This window comes from Suricata suricatta, chromosome 1 (genome assembly GCF_006229205.1).
Source record: "Suricata suricatta isolate VVHF042 chromosome 1, meerkat_22Aug2017_6uvM2_HiC, whole genome shotgun sequence".
Classification (NCBI taxonomy): Eukaryota; Metazoa; Chordata; class Mammalia; order Carnivora; family Herpestidae; genus Suricata; species Suricata suricatta.
In genome coordinates this window covers 99,849,220-99,874,547 of record NC_043700.1, presented here as the reverse complement: position 1 = coordinate 99,874,547, position 25,328 = coordinate 99,849,220, and positions in this window count along the sequence as shown.

The window sequence follows — 25,328 nt, the reverse complement described above, 5'->3', positions numbered from 1 at the left end:
AGGGAGAATCTGTTTCTTATTCTTTCAGCTTCTTTGACTCCTAGCCCCTTTCACCTTCAAAGCCGGCCATTTCATAATCTGGCCTCTGTTTTCAAAACGTCTCTCACTTTCCTGCCTCCCTCTTTCTCTTGGAAGGACTCTTGTGATTACATTGGGCCCACTCAGATTATCCAAAATAATTTCCCCGTCTCAAAATGCTTAACTTAATCACATCTGCAAAGTGCATTTGCCCTAAAGTAACATATTCCCAAATTCCACAGACGGGGTCATAGAACCATTATTCTCCTTGCCACATAAAGAGAGGAGTTTTCTTTTAATTTTTACCAGCACACAGTGTTTGTTTTTTTTTTTTTAACGTGTTAGCCCTTTTAATTATTCTATTGAACATATTGTTGTATTTTAGGTTAATATCTGCCCTGTTTTGATGCTATTTTTTTCACAGTTCTATGTCCTTCTGGTCATTTCAGTTAATATAAGGTAAATATTATCATCGAATTGAAATAGTTACTTGAACAGATACATGACTTTTAAATTGTTCTTAACTGTTTGTGTGCACCATTTTCACTGTATTTTTATGAGTGTAACATTTTTTTGTGAATCATTAACTTTCTCAAGAGAATAAGCCTTAATGGTTCAACTGAGACTTTTCCTTCTCTTTTGCAGCCAGATCACACATTTAGCCCCCACTTCAGTTACCCCTTTCTTGTCATATGAGGCACGTTTTTAATGGCAAAAAAGAAGTCAGGGTTACTGTTAATTATGAAGATCTCACAGAAAATTCAGCAATTCTATACCTTGACTAGTGATTATTATAAACTTCACCAAAAAATTAAATGTAGGATCTAGAGATTGTTTTTTCAACACAGATACATGATAGCATAATGAGCATTTCCCCACTAGGACAGTAAAGAATAAAATCTTAAAGAAAACAGTTTATTATTTGAAGGAGGGGGAGAAAATGAAATGGTTTATCACTAAGCACAGTCTTTGTAGACAAGCCATTTAAAAAATAGGGGGAATTTTATTGCTGTCCTTGTAAGAAACGGAATGCACCTCCTCTCTTCCTCCCTTGACTCTAGTTCAAGCATTATATACAGAAGAATACACAAAGGAGAGCCTATAAAATTAGGATGTTTTATTGTTTCTCATGGTTCATTGGGTGGGAGGCAGTAGAAGATCCTGTACCGATGTACCGTTGCCTCTATTAGGGAGAAGAAAGACTAGATAAAAGTAGTCATTCTATTTATGCAAAGAATATTTGGGGTATTTTAGATTTCTGTAATTCACATTGCTGAGACCCAACTTGGGCCCTTGGGGGGGAAAAGGGAAGAAAAGAGAAAACTGTATTCTGAATAAAATTGAGAATCTACACAGACCCTTCTCACAACTATACTTTCCTAACATCCGTTTTAAAAAAAAAATTTTAAATGTTTATTTATTTTTGAGAGAGAGAAAGAGAGAGAAAGAGTGAGAGAGAGACAGAGCATGAGCACGGGAAGGGCAGAGAGTGAGGGAAACACAGAATCCAAAGCAGGCTCCGGGCTCTGAGCTGTCAGCACAGAGCCTGACACCGGGCTTCAACCCATGAACCGTGAGATCATGACCTGAGCCGAAGTTGGATGCCCAATCAACTGAGCCACCCAGGTGACCCTCCTACCATCCAAACCATTGTCTGTGAGGGAAAAACTATTCCTAGCTTTTAAATAAGCAATTCATATGAAAGAAAACTTTATTTCTCAGCTGGCAACATGTTCAAAATCCATTATCCCTGAGATGGGACTGACAAAAATTTTAAGAATGTAGGCTTTATTTATTAATAGGAACATACCCAGAACAACTGATAGATGTACATTATAAATAATGTATATTGTAAATAAATAATTAAGCAAGTCAATGATACTCGGTACTGGTCATGCCATATCTGGGGTATTGTACTCAGTACAGGACAGCTTTTCAAATCAGAGCATCTAACGAAGAGGATGAAGCCTTTACTGTAAAACTTTGATGACTCCAGAGCTCTTAACCTTTGAAAAGAAGGAATAGAGTTTCATCATGGCCCCTGAGGCAAAGCTTCTGTTCAGAAAAGCATTTAAACAATAGTTACTTGCATGGCCTATGTTGTAAATAAACAAATTAATTAATTAAAAATCTATACTAAATTAGTATAGTTCTTAAGCTGCAATGTGTTTTAACATCAACTGTTTTCTTTCAATTCTATAACTTCCCTAAGAGAGAGACAAAGCAACAGTGATTCCCATATTATAGATAAGGAACCAAGCTAAGAGGGACTAAGTAGTTTGTACAAGATCACACAGTAAGTGGTAGTACATGTCTCAAATATTGACATTCTCTTTCTAATTTTGTATTCTACACATTAGACACAGTAGTCTCATGTGATATTATTGTGTGAATTAAATGATACAATATACATAAAAACACATATAATATGAGATGGTGTAGTGGATAAAAACAGAGACATTGGGGCACCTGATTGGCTCAGTCGGTTGAATATTTGACTCTTGATTTCAACTCAGGTCATGATCTCATGGTTTTGGGGTTCAAGAACCACATTGGACTCTGTGCTAACAGTATGGAGCCTCCTTGGGATTCTCTCTCACTCTCTCTCTGCCCCTCCCCATGCTCAGTCTCTCTCTCTCTCATATAAATTAATAAAACTTAAAAAGAGAGACACTGGACACAAAATGCCCCAATTTACATCACTGGCATACCAATTTCTAGATGTTTCACTATTTGTGAAATGGAGTTAATAATACCAACCATCCTACGAGTATTTGGAGGAATAGATGAGTTAGTATGTTGTAAAGTTCTTTGCTGGAAGAGCTTTTTCAGTGTTAACTACTATAAAAATCTATTATTGTCTGGCACATGAAAGGCACTGAACAAATGTTAACTGCATTAGCTCTCCAATATCAGAGTGTTAATTCAGATGATGAATTAAAATATTTGTCATGTTATAGAAGACATTCTAGAAATGCAGCGATTGGAGGAGAGTAGGATTTTGATTAAGCGATCTCCTGATTTCATTTGTAAATTTCTGTAAATCACTGAGACCTAGGGAATCATATGGAAGTTCTCTCCCAAATCAAAGACACTCTTTTCCATAAAGTTACATTCTATATGTATCTAATCTGTGTCCAATGTGTAACTGAGTGGCTAAAATTACAAACTGTCCTAGGCTTCAGTAAATAAAAAAATTGTAATAGCTATAATTATATATGCATAATTTTGTGTTGTATCAATTTCAGTACCCACCAATTTACAAGAATTTTTGTCAAAAGTCTTATTTGCTGGTGAATGGATGATGTGACCTCACTGAAAAGATTTTCCTAAATTATTCAGTTTTTTATTTAATATCATTTTTATGTTTGCAATTATGCATTCTATACTGGTGAAAGTCAATTCTCCATATTTTCTTTGATGTTCACAGAGAATAAAATTCACAGGAAAAGAACTAAGTTTACATATTGTACTAGTACAATCTAAACCAAAGTGAATTAGATGCATTTTTTTTTCTCTAGGCACTGGAGCAAAAGCAGAGAATAATTTAGTCACAGTACATCTCTAGAGGAAATTATGATTTGTAAATACGTCATGATCTGAGAAAAGGTGGATCCAACTATACATATTTTACAGCTATAATACTGTCTTATGTGTGCACAAATTTATAAACTAGAAACACTGTGTTCTCTGCTGGATTCATGGTCTTACCTATGATACAAATTTATTCTTTTCAGTATTAGCTAGAGAATGATTACACTAGGCCAAGGGAGTATACCCATATATTATGAATGGTAAGTAAGAAAGTTTTCAAATTGTTTTACAATTTTGTCAGAAAAAGGAAATTAATATTTAAGCTAATGTAAAGGAAACAGATCCATATAAATAATTGACAATGGAAGGTCCTGTATAAGTTTTACAAATCTATATGACATATCAAGCAAAATGTTTTCCATTTCCAAATTATTGTTTTGTTTGCTTTGTTCTTTTTTTTTTTAAAGACGGAAGGAGCAGAGAGAAGAAGACAGAGGATCTGAAGTAGGCTTCATTCTGATAGCAGAGAGCCAATATGGGGCTCAAACTCACAAGCCAGGAGATGATGACCTGAGCCAGAGTCAGCTGCCTAACTGCTGAGCCACCCAGGTGCTCTTTTTTGATCTCTTCTCAATGGATAATCCCTCTTTCCTATTTTTGTTTTGTTTTTTCCTCACCATTATTCTTCTCAATTTTCTTCTGCTTATTTGTTGCTTTCTTGCAAAAATGTAAATCAAGATTAATTTCCATTTTGTAGAATTTTATGTAAAATTTATACTATATAACCTCTTTTTATCTGATGTCTTCTGATTATTGTGATATTAAGATTCATTAATGTTATTATGTATATCAGTAGTTGGTTGCATTTTATGGCTCAGTAGTACTTTGTTATTAAGATTTACCATATCTTCATGTATATACCAGTTGTAAACATTTCGGTTGCCCCCAGTTTAGGATATTATAAATAAAACTGCTATAAATAATGATTATGTAAACATATATTTTGTTTTGCTTTTTTTTTCTTTTTAATAAATGCTTTGAAGTAGAATGAAGTGAGTTATATTGTAGGCATATGTTTAATTATACTAGAAACTACTAAACTATTTTTCAAAATAATAACCCAATCAACAATGTATGAAAATATCAGGTTTCTACATCCTTACCATCTCTGAGTATTATCAGTTTTTAAATTTTGCTCTCTAATGGGTAGCTACCTAATTGTGGTTTATTTTTAATTTCCACAATGATTAATGATTTGAGAACACTGGCCATTCAAAAATCTTCTTGCAGTGTTTTCTCAAATCTTTTCTCATCTTTAATTGGGTTTATTATTTTCTTACTTTGAGTTATAAACATTCTTTACATATTGTGGATAAAAGTTCTTTGTCTAATAGAAGTGTGAATATCTGTATCTAGTCTGTGGCTCACTTTTTATCTTTTTAATCATGTCTTTCAAAGAAAAATTGTTTCAATTTGGATAAATTCCAGTTTATATATATACTTTTTCTTTTATAGATTGTCTTTTTGTATTCTAGCTAAGAAATGTTTGTCTATCCTCAGGTCACACAGGTATTCTCTCATGTTTTTGTTCTAGAAGTTTTGTATCTTTACCTTTTACATGTAAACATGTGATCCATTTTAAGTTAATTATTGTATGGCAGTGTGAAGTAAGATTGATCTTTATTATTTCCATAATGATATCTTATTGTTCCAGTACTATTTCTCAAAGACTAGTGTTCTCACTGAACTGTCTTATTTGTTATAAATCAATGACAATATATATAGTAGGAGTCTAATCTAATTCTGGACTTTTTCATACTTGTAAATATTATTTATAAATACTTACATTGTAAATATTCAGAAATTTTTATATATTTAGAAATATATATATATATTAATGTGTGTATGTATGTATATAAATATTCTTCTGCCAATATCAACAAAACCCAGCAACCAGTAACATAATGCTCACAATCTCCATAAATAATAAAAATTACTGGGCATGGAAATAAAGAAAAGATGAAAAATTAATCAATATGAAGAAAGCCAGAAATACATAGATACATAAATTTGAATATAAGGATGTTAAATTCCTAATATAAATAATTTCCTTATGATCAAGAAAGTAGGAGAAACAAGATCATAGTGAAGTGATAAATGATACAAAAAATAGTACTTCTAGAGATAGAAATACAATGTAATAAGTTAAATGGGATTAGCAGCAGATCAAAGAGTGCAGAAGGAAATATGTTTGAACTTGAAGATATAATAATATAAAATATCCAAATCGAAGCACTGAAATAAAAACATATATATATATATTAATGAACAGGGTATTTGGAAAATAATTACTGATCTAATAACTACTAGAATAATTTTACTAGAGTCTCAAAAATTGGGCAAAAAAATGTTAAGACTTTTTAGCCAAAAAAGCTTCCAATTTGATCTAAAATATAAACCTACAGATCTCACAAGCTCAACAAACACCAATCAGGATAATAATAAAATACTAAGGCACATTTAATCAAATTGTTAAAGACAAATAATAATGGACCCATTAAGTGCAAAACAGTTAATACAAATACAACACTCTTATTGTTAGAAACAGTGCAAACCTGAAGACTATGGAGAAACATCTTCAAAGCAATTGAAGAAAGAGACCTGTCAACCTAGAATTTTTTTTAGTGAAGATATCTTTCAATAATGAAGAAAAAAGAATTTCTCAAATAAAAAATTTACATGTTTTATCTCTATCAGAATGAAAATATAAGAAACACTAAAATTGAACAGAAGGAAATTGATCCAAGATGGAAATTGGGAGCTATTAGAGGAATGAAGAGCACCAGGAATCATAAACATGTATGTTTTCCAACTACATAACTACAAAACTAAAGATCAGTAACAAAAGAAAACTGGAAAATCTACAATGTGAATATTAAATATTTAATATGTAAATATTAAACAAAACACTACTACATAAGCAATGGGCCAAATAAGAAATCAAATGCCAAATCAAAATATGTCTCAAAACAAAAGGAAAATTAAATACAAAATTCCAAAACCTATGAGATGCAGCAAAAGCAGACATTAGAGTGAAAATCATTCTATAAATGCTTGTATTAAGAAAAAAAAGTTCAAATATACAACATTATATTAGAAGGAACTAGAAAAAGAAAAAATTTAGCTGAAATTTAGTACAGGAAAGAAATAACAGAGAAAAATCAGAAACAAAATAGAGACTAGAATAAACAATAACATTGAAAGTAGTAAACAGTTAAAAAAAATGGCAATGCTGTAATTACATTAACCAGGAAAAAAGAGAGGATTTAAAACGGAGTGACAAATGGAGGAGAAAACAATAAAACAGATAACCACAGAAATACATAGTGTGATTGCAGATTACTATAATAGTTATACACTAACAAGTCAGATAATCTAGAAAAAAAAAAAACAGATAACTCTTAAAAGCACACAAGTTACCAAGGTTTAATAATGAATCTTGTATCCAAGAAGTAGGAAAACTTCTTAAGCCAATAACAAGAGTAAATAGTTGAAATGGGAATTTAAAAATATCCCAGCACAGAAAAGCCCAAGACCACATGGTTTCATTGGTGAATTCTTCCAAACATTTAAAAATAGTATAAATTAATGATAATATTTATCAAAGTCTTACAAATAATGGAATAGAGTGAACACATTCAAAATTATTCAATAAGGCCAGTACTACCCTGATACCAAAGCAGAATAAAAACAATACAAGACCAAAAAAGTATAGGTTATTCAATATAGGTATTGTACTCCAACTTTCTTTTGACAACCATTTGCTTAATAAATGTTTCTCTATCCCCTTTCAATCTGCAGGTATATTTAGGCTTAAAATGTGTCTCTTGGAGGCAGCATATAGATGTGTCTTATTGTTTTGTCCATCCTAACACCTTATGTCCTTTGATTGGATTGTTTAGTCTATTTATATTCAAAGTAATTATTGATAGATATGTATTTATTGCCATTTATTACTTATTTTGTCATTTCTTTCTGGAGATTTTCTCTCATCCTTTCTTGTCTTTGTCACTTTTAGTCTCTTCTTTACAGTCCCTTTTAATGTTTCTTTCAGGGCTGGGTTAGTGGTCATGAACTCCTTTAGTTTATATTTGTCTAAGGAATGTTTTATCCCTCCTTTTATTCTGAATGTTAGTCTTGTTGGACAGAGTATTCTTGGCTGCAGACTTTTGCCATTTAGCACTTTGAAAATATCATGGCACTCTCTTCTGGGTTGCCAACTTTCTGTTGAGAAATCTCCAAGTAGACTTATGGGCTTTCCCTTGTAAGTTAATGACTTTTTTTAAGTTTATTTATTTATTTTGAGACAAAGAGCATGAGTCCACTTTTCTTCCAGCCTGCTCATTGTATCAAGTCTATTTCTAATCTCATTTGTTGCACTCTTTATCTCTGATCCTTTTTTTAACAATTTTATTGCTATGGTAAGGGTCTCCTTGATGTTGTCTATTCTTTTGTCAAGCCCAGTGAGTATCCTTATGACTGTTGCTTTAAATTTTCCATCAGACATAAGTGTCTGTTTTACTTAGATCTCTGGCCGTGGCCTTATCTTGCTCTTTCATTTGGGATAAATTACTCCATCTTAGCATTTTGTGTAAGCCTTTGCCTTCTTCTGTGTTTAAGAAAAGCCAGTTAGGTCTCCAGCCCCTTAAAGTAATGGCCTTATGAAGAAGAGGTCATGTAGTGCCCAGGGCCTGGCACTTCGGGAAGTGTCTACAGTGTGTGCTATGTGCACTCTGCTATTGTGTTCTGGCTGCTCTATCTTAGGCAGTCATAGGCAGAGGCCCTCCTTGACTGCTGTGGGTAGTGTTTGGTCTCTGGCCTGAGTGTGGCGAATTTTAATTAGGTGTGTTCTGGTCTGCTTATGAAATGAGACCTGGCACCAGTCTTCTTAAGTTTGTAATATTTGTTATGCCCCTTTTTATGTCAGTTAACCAAGGGGATTCTTCAGTGTGTTCTGGAAGAAAAAGTGTGTTACATTTTTCTTGTATGAATGTTTTATATAAATCTTTTAGGACCATGTACTCTGAGGTATGCTTCAAGTAAAAAAATGTTCTTGTTGAAAATAAAATGACTTTAACTGAAAGGGCCCTGGGTGTCTCAGTAGGTTAAACCTCTGACCTCAGCTCAGGTCATGAGCTTGCAGTTTGTGAGTTCAAGCCCTGTGTCAGGCTCTGTGCTGAGAGCTCAGAGCCTGGAGCCACTTCAGATTCTATGTCTCCCTCTCTCTGCCTGGTCCCCACTTGCGCGGGCATGCGCGGGCGCGCCTCTCTCTCTCTCTCTCTCTCTCTCTCTCTCTCTCTCTCTCTCTCGTTCTCTCACTCTTTCTCTCAAAAATGAAGAAAAACATTTAAAAGATTAAAAAGATAACTTTAACTGAGGCTTATTTTTTTATTTTGATTCATTTTTGTGAGAAAGTGTGAGTGGGGGAGGGGCAGAGAGAGAGTGGGGCAGAGGATTTGAAATGTGCTCTGTGCTGACATCAGCAAGCCTGATGTGGGTCTCAAACTTAAGAACACTATCATCAGGACCTGAGCTGAAATCAGACACCCAACCGACTGAGCCATCCTGGTGCCCTGAAGGTACTCATTTAAAATAAAACATATCAGAGGAAAGGTAGGGGGAGAGGGGTGAATTAGGTGAAGGGGATTAAGAGTATACTTAGGAGCACTGAGTAATGTATCAAATTGCCGAATCACTATATTATACACCTGAAAGCAATATAACACTATCTGTTAACTACACTGGAATTGAAATTGAAAAATTAATTTAAAAAATGATAAACATGTTGGTAAATATAAATCACAGTTTCTCATTTTTTGATTTCGTTAAAGAGAACTTACTATCAAGTCCTATTAGTAGTCGGCAGGAGTTCCTAGTATCTTGACACATGGATCTCTCTGGAAGATTGCTTGAGTGCCCTACAACATGCCAGCCAGTTTCCCTCAGAGTGAGTGATCCAAGAGAGAATGAGAAGAGGGAGCTGTAATTCCTGTTATGACCTCCTCCAAAAGTAATGTACACTTTCACTTTTAACACATTCTAGTCATTGGATGTGAGTCACAAGGTCCACACTCCAGGTGAAGAGAAGGTTTTGAAGGAGGAGTGTCAAAGAATTTGGCGACAAGTTTAAGGACCATAGAAATGTGGTATGTTAAGCAGGTGAAAGTAGTATTGTTTTTGTCATACAAAATTCACGGTATCCATTTTTGTCAAAAGAAAACTACTTTGCTTTTAAGAAACTATCCTATATTCATCAGCTAGATACGGTGTGAGTATCAGCCCCCCAACCAGTTCTCCAATCCACCCGTAACCCAAAGTGTAAGCATGTGATCCAGAGGCCTTTGAACATCTAAACAACACCTCTTGTTTTTAAGCATTAAGTATCTGCCTTTCCTGGTGAAATATTGCTCCATTTCAAGACGTACAAAGATCAGTTCGAGAGCAGAGAGGCAAATATTGTTGAGAAATCACAGACTTCTGTGCATCTCTTTAGACACGGGCAAAGTGGCAAAGAAAATTGATTCTAAGGGGAGACTCCTTTGGGTTGGGAACCTGAACCTACCACCACGGAGTTGTGTGACCTTGTGAGTTACTTAAACTTCTCCATGTTACATTTTCATCACATCTAAAATTGAAATTAAAAAAATAGTATCTACCCTTCATGGGTTGTTTGTGAATATCAAATGAATTAAGACATATCATAAGTTATATTATACATTGATATTCACATTTATATGTATAATTATATTTATTTACATATAGCCACTGGGAGAATCTGAATCTGTGGCTGTAGGCATCCATTTTCCTACCCATGTAAAAGGAGATCTCCTATAGAATGAAACCAAAACAAAGAGAGAATAAAAATTAAAAGATGGTACCAATGTCATTGTTTGAGCCCCTGAATCCAGCTGTGCCTGAATCCACACATGCACTCTGCTGCTTAGAAGGCCAAAAAGTTCCCTTCATTTTTGCTTAAGTTAAACTTGCATTTGAAACAGTCTTGAGAAATAGATTATGTAAAGCTAATAGCACTGTGTTTAGCACATATTAAGTTGCCAGGAATGCTGATCTACTCCATCCCCAGGGATTGTAGTACATATAATTTAAATAGGGAGAAACACTGAATATGGTAATAAGCTTTGAATGATGATAAGTGAGCTAAAAGGAAGTGAACTAATTATTAAATCTCATTTATTGGATCATTGCCTAAGAAGATTTTATCTCTACAGTAAAACAGCAGGATAGTTCTAAATAAAGTAAGGTCTGGGTCAATTGCCTCAATACCCCCCCCCCCCCCCGCAAAAAAAAAATTTTTAAATAATAACTTTTTAAAAAATACCAAAAGAGGTAGGGACAGTAATATGTGGATGTTGGTATAGGGAAATTACAAAAACCTTTACCTTCTTTGAAATTTCCCTAGAAGTACTATGGCATTTCTGTCTTGCCATTTTCAAAACTCTAGTGAATTATGTGAACCAACTCCTTATCTACCAGCTCCCCATCAATCATATGTCAGCTTTATACCAAAATATTCCTAAAGTTATTTTTTTGTACAGAAGAAATTTAATTGAATCTATAATGTAAAGTACTATTGGTTTTATTATTTATGATGATATGAATTATAACTTTCTATAAAATGTAGTTACTTGTTCTATAAAATTTTGTGTAAATATGTTTATTATATGAGAGTATATAAATGGATACACACACTACATATTCTCTAAGCAAATAATTTTCTTTTATATTATATATTTCTTGTTTACACGTTTAAACAGTGATATGTCAGTCTTTTGATAATTTATATGAGAAAAGGCTAAGAAAGCAATTTAATAATTACCTTCAATTGAAAATAATAAAAGATCATTCACTTTCTAGTGCTCAAAAGGAAATGTAAATGTTCTTTCTAATTCAAATAATGGACATTAAATAACAAAAAAATATGTATGATATATTGTCTAGAATTAGACAAAAATCACTTGTCATAATATTAGTATCAAATGTTCTTACTTAAATTTCTGACCAGAAACTGAGAAGTGATCACAAACACTAAAAATGAGGGACATAAAATTTAATTAGACTGGATTTGCAGTGACAATAAGAAATGCCTATGACTCCATTGCATGTTATTCAGATAAATCATATGGCAAAATATGACCAAAATCAACCATAAGTGTTGAAATATAAAGTGTTCAAAACAATCTAATATATAAGGGATATTTCAAAATTTTGACAATTTAAATTTGTCAAATAATTGATTTAAGTTTTTATTATTCACTCAAATATGTAAGCCTCACATTGGCAAGGCTCATGCCACAATTTCATCAATATTACCTGTCAAAAGCACACAATCACATAATATATTGATAGCAGGATTCTGAAATGTAAAATTAGAATTTGCAGATATAGCTGGAAGCTGGAGTGTCACACTCCCCAGAACTTTCTAGCAAATTGAAAACATTTTAAGTTAACAGTATTTGTGAACTGAGATTCTTTGCCAATTTTCAGCACATATGCTCATTTTTCTTTAAACATTCATGCCATGGGACATATTCTACAATTCTAAGCCATATAATTTAGCAGGTTTATCTTGACCATAACTGTAAAATTTGGAATTTGGAAGATATAATGAGCAAAATGTATTTAAGGGAGAGAAAAAGAAAACGACCCCTTTCTTCAGAACTTGAAGAAGACATATCATGCAGAAGAACGGGAGGCGATCACAGTGAGAATTGGCCTGTATTCATACCACATGCTAATATTTTAAATTTCACTGCTATTTTTTCTCAGTGCAAATAGTTCACACACTTGGCTGCATGTCGAGCAACACACCTGGTAGTAGGAAGAAGATCCTGAAGCAGATGATCTGCTGCACTTGCTCATAGCACTTGCTCTGTGGGGAAGCTGTGCTCATTTTGAACTCTGCTGTGGATGAGGAGGCAGACCAATAACCTGTAGTAAGTTGAAACACACACGAAATTAACCTTGATAGGCCAATAATGGAGAAACCAATCAAAAGACAACATATTAGCCAGTACACTAGCTCTGATTGATTCACCATGCTTTTCTCTAACAAGGCATTTATGGTTCTCATTAAAGTAACTGGCTTGCTCTTCTTCCTCTAAAATTCACATGCTTATAAAGCAAGTCTCTTTTCAAAAGTATTTTTTGTATTTTTTCCAAATGTCACTTTGATAGTCTTCTATGAAAACAGAAAAAAATCCTTATATGTCTTCCTAGTTCTTCATAATTATTCTTTGAATATTACTATAATCATTATTATTAACAATAATTATATTAATGGTAATAGTCTCCTGGTATTGCTGTTGTTTTTTTATTAATGTTATTATTTTCTCCCAACATATCCTAGAACAATTATCCTATTCTTTAATAGGCTAACAAATGGGGAATCAGAATATGAATTCTAGTTCTTAATAAGATAATAAAGGAATGGTGACCATTTTTGTGTTTTTAATGATACATTAATTGAATTTTATTTTTTCATGTTTATTTATTTTGAGAGAACAAGAGAGCATGCAAATGGAGAAGGGGCAGAGAAAAGAGGGAAAGAAACCCAGGTAGGTTCCACGTTTTCAGCACAGAGCCTGATGCAGTGCTCAATCTCACAAACTGTGAGATCATGACATGAGCCAAAATCAAGAATCAGATACTTAACCAACTGAGCCACCTAGGTGGCCCCAATAATTGAATTTTTAAATGACTGATATATTGTATTTAAAGCTAAAATTTACCTAACAAACACATACATTGCAATTACCATATACATATTTATAAATGCTTTAAAATATTAATTAATTGGATCCCATAACAATTTTTTAAGATGCATTATGTTTTATCACAATTTTAGAGTTTAGGAGGCAGTGTGCCAAGATAACACTTATTATAGTGATAGAGTTAGGATTTGAACCCAAGTATTCTGGATGCAGAGTCTTTTAACCACTGTGCTATGCTGTCGAAACAATAAATAGTGATCAAGAGAGGGGGTGCTGTAAGAGAATGGCGATGGGAATATAATTTTGATTCTCATAAACATGGAACAATTAGATAGCAAAATACACAAAACAGCTGTATAATATATCTAAAATCTCATAAGCAATATTTACAGCCAAGCAATGCAGAAAGGTATCCCTATCAATTTTAAGATATAACTGGTTGCTGACCAACCACCAATGACCACAAGACCCATATTATACCAGCATCTGTGCATGAGAAGCAGAAAGCAACAGTTTGTCTGATCGAACTAAGAAAAGAAGAACCTCAAAATACTCAGCACATCCAAACCACAGTGCCATTTGAAAGCAGTAGCTGAAACTGACTGTGTTCTTGCCAAAGCCAATGTGAGATGAATTGAGGGGTCCACAGTAAAATAATCTAAAAATGGCTGGAGCAGTTTGGCCCCTGGGAAATCTCAAAAGTGACCAGTTTGGTCTCCTAAGCTAAAAAGAAACTGCCTGGAGTGAAATCAAAACTGAGCAGAACATTTATAATAGAGATGAAGAAAGAAAATCTTTCAGAGAAAAATGAAGAGGGAAACAAAACCACAAAGTTTTAGAAAACAAGCGTCTATAGTTATAGTGTTAGATGAAAATAAAAGAAGAAGGAATTGAAAGTTTAGGAACTCGTCCTGAATGAAACCTCCTTCTAAAAGTTCAAAAAAAATTGGGGCACCTGGGTGGCTCAGTCGATTAAGCATCTGACTCTTGATTTGGGCTCAGGCAATGATCTCACAGCTCATGAGATTCAGCCTGTGTTGGGATCTGTGCTGACAGGATGAAGCCTGTTTGGGATTCTCTCTCTCCTCTCCCTCTCTGTCTGCCCCTCCCCTGCTCACATTCTCTGTCTCTCTCTCAAAATAAATAAGCAAATATTAAAAAAAATAAAGTTCACATAAAGTAATTTTACATCAAATTAAGAAATAAAAAGTATTGGGACACCTGGGTGGCTCAGTCATTTAAGCATCCAACTTCAGGTCATGATCTCACAGTTGGTGAGTTCAAGCTCCACGTTGGGCTGCATGCTGACAGCGCAGATTCTGGAGCCTGCTTCGGATTCTGTGTCTCCCTCTTGGTCTGCCCCTCCCATCATGACGCCTTCCAAAAGTGATACATACTAAAAGGATATCTAGGTCTGTTCCCTTACTTTTTATAGCATGGAGAAAGGCAATAAAGGTAGTATTATATCTAGATTTTGATCTTTAATGTGAAGATTACATAGAGGGCAATTTATATTTAAGGTCTTTTTTAACTAATAATAAAAAACACTATAATTTGTAGCAAAACTTAAGTTTTCAATGTGAGATTACAAGTTCATACTTTCTTTCCATAAAAGCAGAATTTCCTTCATATTTATTCCTCTGAAAATAAGATTTTTCTGTTTAAAGAAAATTAAATTATCTATTTTCCAAGTTTAGAAATCATCCATCAGCACAAATGGAGTCCAAACTTTGGTCATAAGCAATTACTTTTAAGTATTAGGTATATGTACCAAATCAAGATGTAGAAATAAAGGACATAACTTCAAATAGGAAATCTGAATTTCTACCAGAAAGATGAGACAAGAGTACCTTTGTCTTAGTTTCTTCACCAGAAAATGTTTTTCTTAAACTCTGGGGTTAATATCCTACAGGCTTGCACTAAACAATAATGTATATCGAGCATGAAAGAATGATAGATATATTTAAATAAACAAATAATTTATAATTTTACACCATTTTCATTTCCTTTTTAATATTTGAAATAAAAATGAAAAGAGGGAAGACTTTATAATTATTCTTTTGTTCAATAACTTTCTCAGCATATGTTAATTATTATTTTCACAAAAATCTTACTTATATTCTGATTAAAAATCCCATTACTGCCACATATGTCAGAACAGGCAAAATGATAAACCTCATTATTCCCTAGCATATACATATTAAATTTGCTAACCAGATTTAACTATGCCTTTTTGCAAATAAATAAGGAATATTGAAATCCAAGGGGAAAGCCCTCTAAACAATTGAGATGTTTTCCCTTACTTTAAATTTATAAGTACCCAAAGGTCAGTTTCTTCTTCCACTACCTGATATGTCTCAAAAAATTCATTCTTTATTTTGAGTAATCATGCCAAAATGGCAATTCAATGGTGTTGCATTTGGAAAGTTTTAAGGGACATTGTTTTAAAATATGTTCACTGTCTTTGTTACTAATGTCAGTGTGTCTGGATTGCCAGAATAATTTTTTTAAAAGCTGACAATCTAACAATGCAATTATTTTCATTGTCATTTCAATAAAGAATTCATCTAGTCATCTGACTTTGAGCAATTCATGTGGCTTTAGCTGTAAGATAGGGAACATCTTTTCTAAGAAATAAATTGCGGGACTCATCCATCAAATCTCTAATCACTTCTTTTCTTTTAGAGCACGTTAAACACTACATGGGCAGTGATTCTGGGAAGCTAGAAGCTGAGCGTCTCCTTTTATTTCATTATTTCCAGTGGGCTCTCAGAAAACCATAGTATTTATTTTAAAATAAAACTTTGGCTTTGGGTATGTTAGCTCTGCATTAATTTAAAAAGGCTATTTGATTAATATATAGGATGTAATATAATTGGCACATTTGTGCCAAAAAAGAAAATGTGTCCTGTTCCTAATGTAAATGATTCTGATAAATTTGAAAATGAATATTAATTTTCTTTATGAGGTATTTAGGTTTTGTTTTGTTTTTGCTATGATTTTTATCATAAGGTAATAGTAAGTCCTTGGGTTGGGCATGTAAATAAGTATGATTTTTTTAAACCATCTTGGCAAGATATCAGAGCTACAACAGAGACATTGACAGTTACAACCGCCAATGACTTTCCCTGACATTGAACAAGAATAAAACAGATGCTTCAATGTACCATGTAGCATTGTTCTGCTTCTTTAGAATTATAGGCTAATAGCTATCTAATAATTCATTTATTTTTCTATTTATAAAATAATCCCAATACTTTTCTCCTCCTACATCCTAATTTTTAATATAGAAAGAATCCAAGATTAAAATGGATAATAAATGTATTTTATATATTTCTCCTAATATAAGCAATTGATTTTACAATAGGAATGTTATGGCAGGCTGACATTATATTTCAACATAAATGTCAACCAGTAATCCTTTGTTAAAATGTATTTTTGGAATTGGGAAATAAGATAGATGGGAAATGGCAAAGGAACTGAGTTTAATCAACTTACAAGTTAGACATTTCAAATGTATAATTTAATAATTTTCAAATATACAAACTGTCTAAACACAGGGAATACTAGACTACACCCATCTCAACCTGAGGACAAAACTGAATGAAATAGGCTCAAAATGTAGCATGAGCATTTTAAGTTGGAAATGCAACTATTGAAAGGTTTGGGCTGGCCTTTGCAGAGGGCTTCTATTTATGAGTTACAACTGGATCCCTCATCTCAATTATTTATTTCTTTTGGCTGTGATTTCTAGAAAATATTAAGAATCTATTCACCAAGCGATGACATTGACTATGCAGTTGCATGTGGAAACAGTCATACAAGGACCTGTTTTTTTTTTTTATTGGCAACTTATCTTTAGCACCTAATACAGACTATTACACACAGTAATGCAGTTACTATTGGCTACTGAATAAATAAATAAATAATAAGGAAATGAATCCAAATATGGTGTTCTATAAAACATTAGGCTAAGGGAGGGCAGGGTATCACAGTGTTAAGAGCGTGGTACCTGAAGCTGCAGTTAGGATTAAAATCCTGGCCCCTCCATTTACCACCTGTATGACCTTGGGCAAGTAATTTTATCTCACTATGCCTCAATTTCTTCATCCTTAAAATGGGATATTAATAACCAGGTAAAAAAAATAAGTATTTAGGTTAAGATACTGAAAGAAAGCATTAAAAAATAGAAATGAGTTAGTCACAGAGAACTTGTGAGAAGCATGTTAAGAAAATAACATTAAAATATATGGCACCCTGGCATAAGATTCTAGTCGGCTTCAACATAACTATTTCACTTATAACCAATTTCCCATTTGATCCTCAGTCATCATTTGATATGTTATAGCCTTAATTTTCCTTCTATGTGGAACAGAATGTACTAATAGGAGTGTCTGGGTGGTTGGGGTGATTAAGTGTATGACTCTTGATTTCGGCTCAGGTTCTCATGGTTTGTGGGTTTGAGCCCCATGTCAGGCTCCGCATTGACAGCACAGAGTCTGCTTGAGATTTTCTCTCCTCTTTTCTCTCTGCTTCTCTCTCTGTCCTTTTCTCTCTCTCAAAATAAATAAATACACTTAATTTATATTTTTTAAAAAAGAATCTACTAATAGCTAACACTTTGAAGCTTGCACTTCTATAGTATCTCTTATGTATCAAAAGCACATTTTCGTGGTTTTTCAGGTTTTTAAGAAAATTTGCAACAATTAAACACAGTCTGAAGAGCAAAAGCAACACAAGGAAAGGAGCCATCCACAAGAACCAAATCCTCACAGATTGGTCAGATGTCAGGATAGTGATTTTTCTTCAGTGACAACAAGACCAAGGGTTAAGCCACTGCATGTCTCTGGAAGCAGTGTCTGGTAGGAATCTGACAGAGGATCTGTCATGAAGACCAGACGGGCAGGAGAACGCTTCACAGGAGGACGACTCTGTGCACGCACACACACCACCTCAGCACATTCTCACTACTGCCGTCAGACCAACATGGCGCAGCAGCACAGTCAGGCCTGACACGCAGCTTGGGGCGGGGGAGGGGGGCCTCAGTAATCAAGTTATTAAAAGGACCCATAAAATATCTCTAACTCTCGGAATACACAAAATAGTTATCATTCTTTCCTTCTTTTCCTATTAAAAAATAAGTGAACCATGTGACATGGCTTTGAAATTTCCAAAATAATAATTTGAAAGATACAGGACATTTAAAACAATTTATCTACATGTTTTGAAACATTCTCCTATAGCCAAAACATTGCAGTGCACACAGAGACACAACAGGAAACTGATCATTACTAACAGAATCAACAATATTCTAAAATTATGCATCTTAAGAATGTTTATATGATTGTAATAGCAGTTAATAAAAATCCAAGCAAGATATAACTAAACTACTGACTTTTCTTTGGTAACAATTTGTCATTTAAGTGACTTAATAAATTTAAATTATGTCAAACTTTTCCACGAATATCTTAAGATGGCATATGTGTGTGTGTGTGTGTGTGTGTGTGTGTGTGTGTATCAAGGTCAACTTATTGGCCTTGCTTCCAGGTAGATTCAAATGTCACTTTTTATTGACTTCTCATCATGGTGACTATCTACTAACTTATTTTTAAATAATTTTTAATTGAAAAATGAAGTGAAATGAAAATCCCATAATAAAATTTACTTCCCATTTTGAAATTTGTTTCAGACAACAAAATTTTAATTTCCATCAAGAAAATGTTGGTTAAGTATACTATGAGAAGGTTATGGGCACTATTTTCCTATATTTTCCTTTGTAAAAATAAACTCTACCATAATTAGAGTAAAAGTCTATGTCAGTTTATTGCTTCAGAACTTATTCGATTTCTACTCTCAAGATCAGCTAGACTAACTCTAGACAATTGAGTTCAACATTCTCTGCTGAGCATAATTCAACTATGGATAAGGAGAATTCAACTATGGTCTTAGAAAAAAATGCCAATAAAAGGATTTTGATTTCTTGTGATAAAAATGTGTTTTTAAAAAAGTGATTTTTTTAGTCTCCTTCCTTTATAGTTAATCCAGGCTCTACCTAAATCTATTACAGTCTTCTGCTTGATCATTACACTAAGAATCTTTTCCCTTCAAATATTTCCTGCAAAGCTATTTTTTAATCCATTTCAACCACAGAGAAGGAATCACCCTAAAGTTGCTTCTGAGTAGAAGAAAAGGGAGAAGCAAGCCTAGAGTAACCACTCACTGAGCTTTTAATAAGGGCTGGTTCCTCAGCTAGGTGTTTCTTTCTAAACCACACAAAAAAACTCAATCTGTTTTAGAAAACATGGAGGTAAATAAATCAGGAGGTTCAGATAGGCATGAGATAAAATAATGGGGAATAATCAATTACTCTTCTTTTTAAGTAAACAACAGCAAAAAATCATCAAGGTCGCCTCTTTAAGGTTATGTATTATCTGTTATTGAATTTATCGGTATTCTGTTGATCATAAACTGATTTTGCTTTCAGAGAAGCAATCATTGGAGAAGGTGTTTGTATTTGGAAATAAATAATAAAAAGATGGTAACACTGAAAATTGTCCTTCAGGAAATTGTTACATCTCAGAAGAAGGGAACAATTCAATTGCACTTTTGTTGACTGCAGTCTTTGCCCATGTATATGTCGCTGCTCTTCTTCTTAAGGGGATATATTTGTTAAATACTACATCTGAATCAAAGAGGAAATCATTTTCAGATTCTGAAAAAATAACTTAATGTATTTGCATATGTTTGCAATGTATTTATTATTAGTAATTATTATTTAATATAGTTAATAATTAATACTGTATTGTATTTAATGAATGCATGTATTTCAGTACAATTGTGCATTAAGATCTGCTGCCATTTGGTGCCTTTTGCACACTTTGGAGATACCATCATCACAGGGTTTGCACAGTGTTTTACAATTTAAAATTAAATATTTCAAATAATTTCTGAAGGGCAGCCTTCAGCAATACACACTGAACACCCATAATTAGCTACATGCTCTTATAATATTTGATAAACGACTCTTGTTCTCATATATAAAAATTCATCTTTGGTATCTCCTGACTGAACTCTCTGGGTCAATGCTAAAATATATTTGGTTCAACTTAACTTTCACTTGAAGAAATTACTTAAGCTGAGTATCTTAAAAAAAAAATTAGGAATCCAAAAAAGGGAGCATAAATTAGAAGAAAAAGAAAAAATAAAGGAAAAAAAGAGATCCTCATTACACTCATGGTTAAGGAAATGCCCTTACAAATATACACAGAGGTCAATTTCCCCAGAAACTATGATCCCTGAAAGTTCTCATCTTTCTTTTTGCTGACAATTAAAAAGGTAGTGAATATTTAAAGAATATACAGATAGTTAGCCTTAGATTTTAATTAGGCAGAATCAATGAGAACAAGGTAAAAACCTTTATACAAAAAAAAATCATTACAAATGTTTTGGCCCCATATAGTCAAGACAATAAGACTGGTATTGGTTTTGGGGGTGATAGCAATAAAAATGAGTTGTGAACAAGAACCTCAAGGAATACATTTATGGGCAGCAAAGATTTTTATAAAAGACACTCCTTTAATATTTATCAATTTTAGAATGTGATAAGAATAATTATATGAACATGAAAACTATATCTGGAGCTATCTAGTTAAGATGATACTATATGTTCACAATTGGACACACCTCCAAAAACTTGACAGAGAAACATTGACAGAGAATTTAAAGACATTTAAAATATTTTAAAATATTTAAAAACATTTCTAGAGAATTAATTTTAAAAAAACACATAGCTTCCTAAAAATAAGATAAACATCTTCTTAGAGAAGCCTCAAGACAGAAACCCAAGCAATGGCCTGGCTGAAGACAAACGCCTACTGAAGAAAGGCGTTCAGAGCAGACAGCAGTGCGCTACAATTCTGTCTGCCATGGGGTTTAGGAAACTGAAGTGCATTCAACCTGGGAAGTAGACCTTAGAGTTCTCTTTACAACCACTGGTTTCAGTCCCTTTCTTCTGCTTGTGAAAGGACAGCAAAGAAAAACTACTTGTTACTAACATAGCCTGTGGTCTGGTTTTAAGCAATAAGAGGACATTAGAAAATACAGACATTACCTCCTGAGAAGTGAAATACATTGCATGCAGGTGCCATCTGTGTACCTTAGTGTCACCATCAGGCGTTGGTCCCATATTGCCAGGTCCTGGAGGATGATAATGAACCCCTGCAAACTCATTGTACGTAGACTCAATTGCAGTGCTGTGCCTGGTGAGTTCTCTTTGCTAGAAGAGAAAACAATGTTTCAGGTACTGGAGATCTGGAGAATGGATTCTTTCCTACAGAAGAGAGGATCAGAAACAGATGCAACTCACTTAAGACAGTCAAGAGGTTATTTTGACAGTCTTTCCCCAAGACAATGTTAATTCTTCCACTTTCTGTCATAGTCCAAAGGAGCTGAGGCAGCCAAGTATGCTACGCAGTATCACACTGAACCATGATACTAATAATATCCTTTTAATTGAACCAGTTAAACAGAAACAAGTTTATTGGAGCCCTTGGTAAGACATGTGCAACCCAAAGAATGGAAGATAAGCCCTATGAAGACTCAGGTTGCTGCCCTTTGTGTAAAACTGTTAGTGTTCTAGTGGCCAGGGACACACCATACCTCAACCATGAAATAAAAGACAAATTCTTGCATCCAAAAGAAGAATCCTAAAAGGGATGCCCAATGGCTGATCAGCTTCTTTGGGATCCAAAAGCAGTCTAATCTACATTTGGGAATAATGCTTTTAGCCCTTATGCTAAATCACATGGAATGGTTCCAACTTTGAGTGGGCTCAGGGTAGGAAGGGGCATGCAGCCGGTTGAGGCTATAAAACGGGAGAACTGACACTTAACTTGTTATCCTCGGCGTCTAAGGGGTTGGAGGTGTGAATGGAGAAAAAGCATATAGTATGGAATATATGTCAAACTCTTGGTTTCTGGAGCAAAACTATGTTTTCTGCAAGAGATGGTCATATATCTTTTAAGACACAGCTCCTGATACGCTACTGGGACCTGACAGAACACTTAATCATGGACACCATCTAATGCTGCATATGAAGTGCCCAGTATGGGCTGGGATCTGACAGACCCACCAACTCGGAAATTTGGGCATGTCCAGTAATAAGTCATTATAAATTGGAAATGGTGTATCTATTAATGAGCCCAAGAAAGACAGCAGAATAGGAATAGACTACATTGTTTCATGGTCCATTTATTCTATCACTGTTTTACCAGCACTGCTCCCTCAGGGCACAGTTAGAGCCTCATGTGTTGTGGTCTTTTATGACCAGCTAACAAATGTAGAAAAATCTGAATTTGCTTTGTGAATAAGTTAGCTTAGGATGTGTGTACATGAGTCCAAGCCTACTAATGTCCTGAAAAATATTAAAAGAAATCTTTTCAATGTACACTGTATCTGCTCATCTACTTTGTGTGGAAAGGGAAGAACGCCAAGATTAGAATATATAAAGGCATATGGGAAATGGCAAATGGCTTGACCGGTTAGACAAGACCTAGAAGTATTTGCATAATGAGGCTAAGAAAGTCTGGGCTAAAGGCTTATGGATGAGTATATGGGACTGGACATTAATGATATCTTTGAATTGCATGTTGACATCCTCCAGAAAGGGCCTGATTGAACAATCAAGTAGAGAGAATAACTTTCTAGTTGACTTTAGTCAGCTACTATCATCAGACTTCAGAGTCCTGGCAAATGGATACATCAACTGAGTAGGCATAGGTCTGTCACTATGGTTTCTCATTCACCAAGGCTGATCTAGCTACTATTGACACCAAATGTACCAGCAAGAAATATTAAAGCTGGTGGTCCAGGGGTGCCCCCTCTTAATTTTGGCTCAGGTCATGATCCCACAGTTCATGAGTCCAAGCCCTACATCAGGCTCCACACTGATGGTGCAGAACCTGCTTGGGATTCTTTCTCCTTCTCTCTCTGCCCCTCCTCTACTCACTCTCTCTTTCTCTTTGTCTCAAAATAAATAAATTAAATTAAATTACAAAGCTGAGCCTCCAAAATGACACACCAAACCTTGCAAATTCCTGAGTTGCTCTGTGGAAAATTGACTACATTGGACCCCTTCAACCTTGGAAGGGGCCACACTTCATATTCACTGGAATTGGCATATATTTTTGCCTTTCTTATTCATAGCATCTCATCCAGCAGAGTTCATTTAGAAGACTTAGATTACAGAAAGGAGAGAATACTTCTAAATGATATGTTAATATATTATTATGTTCTAAACTAGAGCTGCCAACGAATTGCCCCTCTTAAAAGTGGTAATTGACCCTTCATTCAAGTATTTTTTCTGGAGATTGCTGTGTAGGCAAACTGACCTGCTGTCATTGCCTTCTCAGTGAGCCTTTCCTGACTACTAAAAGTTATACCTTCAACATTTCCCATTCCTCTTCTCTGCTTCTTGTCTCTTTGATACCATCTAACCAAGCTATTTATTATAGATATTTTTTTGTTTATTAAAACATGTGGGTAGAGGGTTACCCATTTTTTCATTCGTGTATCCCAAAGTCTCTGTTTCAGCTAACAGTTGCCACAAAAACGAACTCAAAACTCAATAATTTCAAATAATAATTTTATCCACTTATAATTATGTAGGTCAGGTGATGAGTCTATTTCAGGCTACGTGTCTGCATCCACTGGGGTGGGCATTAGATATGTCATCATTGAGAGTCTTTTGATTTGCTATTGTCTATTATGGATATGTTATCTCATATGTAATTTTTATCTATTCTTTAATATATGTTTTATAGAAAAAATACCATGTTCATAATTCAACAAATTATGCCTCTAATTTTAATCTTTAACCAAAAACATGCTACCTTTGATAATACCTAAAGTGTAGAATATGAAATTTCATTTCCCAGAAGTTTCTTCTTTTTTTACTAGTCACTGAATAAACTTCATGGATTTTGAGCAAAGATCACAAGACTTCATTGTCAACTATTTTATACCCATAGTGCCTATATTGTGATTTTAGGAAACTGCTTCTAAAAGAAACTTTTAAGAATGCTTTTTCATTTATCTCAATTCACAAAGATTTTATTTATGAACAGTTTCATATATTTATATGCAAATAGTGTTTCTTTGATGTTTCATTTTTGAAGGCAAAGAAGACATGTTCGCCTCAGGCATTTCATTCCCATTATGAGCTTTATGGAACAGACAATATATTGTACTACTTTTAAAGAATTCTTGTAAAGAAGTGTGTGGTAAGCCTTCCCGTTTATAGAATTCTGATGTAGAAAAGCACTCCCAAAAAATGTATTATTAGAAAATTAACATGAAAGATTTATGGGTCAACAGATTTTTTAATGAGATGTTAAATTTTTGAGATATATTGAGTAAACAAAGAATACAGTGTAAAATACCTATAAAAGTCATCTGCTAAAAAATTAAAACATTTATATCCACATACATATGCCATACATGTGTTATTCACCTACATACATCAGTACACATATATGTACACAGTCTATATGGGTTATATTTTGCAAATAAAGAAAAAATGTCTTGCTTTTCAAAGTTAATTTATTACAATCATGAAATGAATATTCATTATCCACAAGTTTGCACATAATAGTGATGTATTATTTTTTATTAAAAATAAACATTGCTTATATTTTAATTAAAGATAATATAACTTGCATAAATTGTTCCTTATTAAAGTCTGTCACTTTTTTACTTTAATTGAAATTATATAACTATCCTTATTGAATCTATAGAAAGCTTATATTATAGAAATATAAATATATAACAAACATAATTTTTTCCAAAAGGTTACAACATACATAGAAGAAGAAAACAACAAACAATGGAAATTAAAAAGATAGAAGCAGGAATGGATATGAATGAAAAAAAATCTGTGGGTTTTGGATTTAATATGTTAGGCACACACAAAACAGTTTGGTTTTCTGA